Genomic DNA, 6,330 nt, shown 5'->3' on the forward strand with positions numbered 1-6,330 from the left:
TTTTGCCCAAGGCAGCTGCTAACATTGTCATCTGTTTTTGTCCACGCTTTTCCTCGCTCCTACCTGATCACGATTCCCATAAACTTTATACGCAATCTCTACGAGTTCTGAAAGCGGTTTACCCCCTGCCCCCTCAGTCTTTTGCAGCTTTTTTCTTATATCTGGGGCCGCCTGCCCAATAAACATCAGATTCACCATGCGCCGATTTTCTATGGCTTCAGGGCTTAAATCACTAAACTTCTTAAAGGCATCAAACAAGCGCTCCAGGAAAACCGAGGGAGATTCATCCTTTCCCTGACGGACTTCATACAATTTGGAAAGATTGGTCACCCGTGGCACTGCCTTACCCAGGGCTTCCACTATAATTCCTAAATAAGTGTGCTTACGCTGTCTTCCAACCGCTGAATTATTCCATTTGGGACTCTCAATTGGGCACATGTCCCGCATATTTCCTCCCTCTCCCGCTGACAAACACTCCTCAGCTATCCGGTCTGCCGTTCCCTGTACTAAATGCCTCTCTTCAGAGGTTAGAAGGGTGTGTAACATCATTTGAATATCAGCCCAGGTGGGGCAATGAGTCTGTCCAACTGACCGGAACAAATTTTGCATCTTCTCTGGGTCCTCTCTGAATGAGGGATTCTGATTTTTCCAATTGAATAAATCTGAGGTGTTAAAGGGGACGTAAACAAAGGCAGTGTCCCCTCCACCCGTCATTACCTCCCGCAGTGGACACTGGTAGTTTGGATTTTGATTTCGAGTTGATCTTGGTTCTTGAAGGGGGGGGCTGGTCAGTCTGGAGAGCACTCCAGTGGGTCTGGGGAGGATCAGGGGCAGTCGGGGATAAAGAGTCAGGTTCTGTCACATTCTTTCCCACATACAGGGGAGGTGTTTTAGAGCGGCTTGTGCCGGCTGTTTTTTCCTGATCCCTTTGGTCTGTGCCTGTCTTAGAGTAGCTAGTGCTGGCTACTTCTTCCTGATCCGTTTGGTCTATGCCCAGCTGCGTCCTAGCCTCTGCTCTGTGCCTTGGGTCCGGTGGTGGTCTAGCCTCATCCCTGCGCCTTAACCCTTGAGTCAGCCCCGAGTCCTCTCTGATTCTGGTAGTGAAGTAGATCTTTCTCCCAGCGTCTTTTGCCAATAACATCTTACACATTTTTCCTTTACACTTCTGTACCCATGGGGGACTGGGATTCATCACAGCACTCACCCAGCAATCTACATACGGATACTGGTCCCAATGACCATCCTTTGTTATCACACTTAACACTTCATTAGCCAATTTCACATCAAAAGAACCTACATCCGGCCACCCCACTCCAAATGATGGCCACTCCTCCTGACAGAAAGTAATTAATCTATCTTTTGACATTTTTATCCCGTAATCCCCTTTGAACTTACTAAAGTTTCTTAGCGTGCATCCTAATGGGGTTGCGGAGTTTTCTTCTCAGGAGCTACCCGAACCCATTGTGTCAACCAGTACACAAAGTCACTCAAATACCTGTCCACTGGGTCACGAGGTTCCAGCTGAGGCCCCTTGCATTCGACACTACCTTGTCAGGCAGAATCGGGGCGGCTAGACTCAGCCTTAGTCCCAGACCTGGTCAGCAGCTCATGTTTCTAAATGAACAAAGTCCCCGGGGCTAATGTTCAGACTTATATACTGAAAGTTCCAAAATTCCAAATTCCCCGAGAGACCACTCAACAAAGTCCCCGAAAGACTTCTCAAATGACACAAGGCAAATGAATACTTACTCCCTCAACACCCTGGCGCCGTCTCTTCGGATCCACTTGGCCTGGTTGACTCATTTAAAGGAGAGCCTTTAACTTCCCGGGTGCCCCGACTCACAGTTCCAGTGCCCGTGACAGACTCCAAAAGCGGTCTGGTGCGCACTTCACGGACCCCTTTTCTGATCTTGTCATCCGGCCCTGGGGTAGTCCAAGGACAACTCCTGCCTGGCTCGCCAAATTGTTGCCCAAACGGCTAGTTTCGTGCCCCTGGAGGCTTTTCCAATATACCTCAAGAGAGAGTCATACACACACAGGCTGGATCCATCTCAAGTTTATTTGTTTGCAAACAGATCGACAAGGGAGTTCAATACTCAAAGCCGTGTCGACCCCTAGCCACGCCCCAAGATACATTATACCTCTCATGAACAAGATCCCATTGTGGCAATCTGTGATTTGCTACAGTTTTCTGCAAAGTTTATGTGCAAAGCAGGCAGTAACTAATCTGTGTTCCTACAGGAGTCAGCCTTATCGTGAACCAAGCATTGTTCGGACTGTTCTCTCCCCCTAACAGGACCCCCCTCTCCTGGCCCCTCAGTGATGGGGGAGAGAGGAGAAGAAACAATTTGCAGTTTACAGTTCTCAGCTGTGAAGCCTTTTGTGTAGTGAGAAGAGACATTTTCACTACAATCCCACTCCCCTTTCCTTCTACATCCTCACTTGAAGCCATCTCTACATCAGCCTTCCCAGTCTGCTGCCCTTCCACCCCCCAGTATCCATTTCCACACTTTCCAAACAATACTCCCTACTTCTCCCCATTCTCTACTTCCTTCCTCCTCCCTTCCTTCCCTTGACTTTGTTTTACTTGCATATGAAAAAGGACAATTCCTCCTCTTATGCCCCTCTGCCCCACACCACCCACAAGTAACTTTCTCCGTACACATCCCCGCCCTATGTCCCTTTTCCCTGCAACGAAAACACACCGTGAATTGACAAAAAGCCACAATGTGTCCCCCCCTTCCACATTTACTGCACACCTTTGGTTGCCCAAAATAACTAATGTATCCTCTATGTGACCCTATCTGAATGGAGGAAGGCAAATACCTTATCCCTCCACCATCCTCCTCCCCTTTCAACACCACCCGTGCTCTCCATGACCCCGTCCATACTGCATATCTATCCAAAACCCTATCCACCCACAACACCCTTTTCACCTTCCCTTCCAAAAAATGTACTACGTCCTCCACTTCCACCACATCGTTAAACAGCCTCAAAACAATTACCCGCTTCCACGCTTTCTCCCCTTCTTCAAACAACAGCCCCTTTAACACTCCTTCCGCCACTAATTTGCATGAATCCTCCAAAATGTAATCATCCACATCCTATAGTTCTCGTATGCCACCACCGCACTCAAGTCCTGAAACAGTACTTTCTCCATGAGCTCTTGCCTCGAGAAGCATCTATGGATGCAAGCCAGCGTTTTGGTCTGGTCGCTTGACTAGCTGGCAGCATCGCGCTGCAGGCTTGACTTGACTCGGGCTTCCTTCCGTTTGCCCCAGTCTCCGTCTACTGCTTTTATTTGACTTGCGCTTGCACACGCCCCACCGCTCTGGTTTGACAATGACGACAACGCTCGACAAAGGCAGTGTCTGGTCTTAGGCAGGCTCGCAGGCCGAGCCAGAGACACTGCAAGAGACGCGGAAAGAAGCTGCAAGGCCTGCCTGCCAGTAGCCAGGAAAGCCCCGGGCTCCCTGACCCCCAGGTGCTGCTTCCGGGCCTGCGGTGGGCCCCAGCAGGCTACCAGCCCGCACCCCCCGCCTGCCCAGGCCCCCCCGTGGGGCCCTGGCCTCCCTGCAGGGGGGGGCAGTGCTGTGCTCGCTTCCCTGCCAGTGTGCTGCCCATCCGGCAGCAGCCCTTCCTTTGCATAGGGTCTGCCCCCTGGGGTCACCCAGGGTCCACGGCCCTGCACCTGCCCCTGCTTTTGGAACCCAGAGAGGAGGAAGGCTGCGCTCCCCCGGAAGGGGAGCAGGCACTGGGCCCGGAGGCACTGCAATACCGGGCCGATGCGTGGAGGGGCTGAAGCAAACTCCAAGGCCCACTCCCGGCACCAAAAATGCATTGGTCCTCACATCGAGGACGTATCAGCAATTAAACTGATAAGAACAGATTATTTATTTATTTAATTAATTAACAAGTTACTAAAATATTGAAAAACTCTCAACTCTAACAAAAAAGACTTCGGTTGTCCCACTCAAAACACAAACATTTACATTAAACCCCATAATAAAACATTGCTTTCAAGATAACCAAAAGACAAGTCACATTTCTTTTCACCAAACAAAAACCGAAATGTAACGCACATCCGGAAAACCCCTTTTGAACCCTTCAATTCAACCCTTCCACATTCCTGTTCCCCTCTGCCTATCTAAACCAAAATCATAACAACTATCCCTCCCTTCACTCAAAAAGCCTCCTCCACTCCATCCCCTCCCACTCCCCTTTCCCTCTACTCCAATAATATCCCAACTCTGCATACATTAAATAAGTACACTCCCGTGATGAAAAATAAAGCTCCTTCTGCACCCACAAACACCTCACCTTCCAAATCGCCACCCGTGCACAAAGTAATAACACCCTAACCTCCCACTCCCTCTTCTTACAACCCACTAACCCGTACAGCGCCCCTTCAAAACCTCACACAATCCTCCCATCCTATCGCTTCACAAAACCTCCCCACCCTCCGCCAAACCCGTTGACTAAACCCACATTCCCATAACACATGAAGAATTGTCTCCTCGCGTGTACACCCCTCCCGCGGACACTCCGCCGACCTTATCAAACCCCACTTCCGCTGTTCTGCTCTCTCAGGAATCGCCCTACGAACCACCCGCCATGCAAAATCCTCGTGCTCCCCCTTCCATCTTTTCCCAACTATTCCTTTCCATACCCTCCCCACCTGCACCCCCGATAACTCCCCTATATCCGACATTCCATCCCTACCCCTAATCTCCCTCACCACCTGCTTTGCATCCCTCAAACCCTCATACCCTACCCCTTCCAAACCCCTTGCCCTCAAAAGACTCCAGCCCCACCTATACCACTTTGCTGGCTTTTCAGCCCACACCCCGGTCTACCGCCCCCCATACAAACCCAGCCTCCTCAAAAACCTCCCCGCCCAACCCCTACTTTCCTCCCTTTCCCCCCCGCCGCCCTCACCACCCCCTTCCAAAAATGTACATAAACAAAAACTTCCAATTCCGGTACCCCCCACCCACCCAAATCCTCCCTGTTGTACACCTCCCCCCTCACCACCCTCTCCCTCTTCCCCGCCCCCAAAAATAAACAGACTTCCCTCTGTACCCGCCTCACCTGCAACCAGGTGGGCAGGTACACCATCACCACAAATAAGACCATCGGTAACAAAAATTGCTTAATCACACTAACCTTCCCCCTAAATGCGGTACCCCCCACCCACCCAAATCCTCCCTGTTGTACACCTCCCCCCTCACCACCCTCTCCCTCTTCCCCGCCCCCAAAAATAAACAGACTTCCCTCTGTACCCGCCTCACCTGCAACCAGGTGGGCAGGTACACCATCACCACAAATAAGACCATCGGTAACAAAAATTGCTTAATCACACTAACCTTCCCCCTAAATGACAGCTTTCTTGGACCCCATATCCCTACCACCTTTTTCACCTTCCCTCGAACCACCTCCCACGCCCGTTCCCCTTTCCCCCCCACATCCATATAAACCCCCAACACCTTCACCCCCTCCCTCTCTACTTGCCACCCTTCCTCCTCCACACCCCTCCATTCTCTTATGGCCAACAAGACACTCTTCCCCCTAATTCCCTCTCCAAAGACCCCTCGTCCCTGACCACAAAAGCAATGTCATCCATATATACCATCACCTTTACTTCCCCCTGCCCTGGCACCGGAACCCCCCCTCACCCTACCATCCCTCCTCACCCGCTGCGCCAAAGGCTCTATCCCGCACACAAACAGCCCTGGAGAAAGAGGGCACCCCTGCCGCACCCCTCTCTCCACCCAAAACTCCCCCCAAGAACCCCCCTCACCAAAACCCTGCTTCATGCCCCTTCATACAGTGCCCTCACCCACCCCACAAATTTCCCCGGAAACCCCATCCGCCCCAAAACCCCAAACAAAAGCCTGTGCTCCAAATTATCATATGCCTTCTCAAAATCCACACTACCCACCACCACCTTCCAACCCCTCTCCCCCACACAATGCAGCATATCCCTCATCACCCACTGAGTATCTACAATCCTTCTACCCTTCACCGCACATGTCTGGTCCCCACCCCCACCACCTTCCCCAACACCCTCCCCATCCGCATTGCCAACACCTTTGAAAATAACATAGTCTACATTCAGAAGCGAGATAGGCCTCCAATCTTGGAGGGCCTCCCTCCTTCCCTTCTTGTATAACACCACCACCACCCCCACCGCAAACCCCTCCCTCACTACCCCCGTCTCCATAATCTTGTGAAACACCTCCACCACATCCCCCCCCCCCCGCTCCCAAAACCCCCCGTAGAACTCTTTCGGCAGGCCGTCCAACCCACGGGGTTTCTACTTCTTCCTTC

At 51.6% G+C, this 6,330-nt stretch overlaps 1 pseudogene; it reads right to left on the bottom strand.

Moving 5' to 3' along the window:
- Nucleotides 1-3,744: 3,744 nt before the first annotated feature.
- On the bottom strand, nt 3,745-3,921 carry LOC112548611 (annotated as a pseudogene).
- Between the last annotated feature and the right edge of the window lie 2,409 nt (nt 3,922-6,330).

The sequence above is a fragment of the Alligator sinensis genome, unplaced genomic scaffold (genome assembly GCF_000455745.1).
Source record: "Alligator sinensis unplaced genomic scaffold, ASM45574v1 scaffold44_1, whole genome shotgun sequence".
Taxonomy (NCBI): Eukaryota; Metazoa; Chordata; order Crocodylia; family Alligatoridae; genus Alligator; species Alligator sinensis.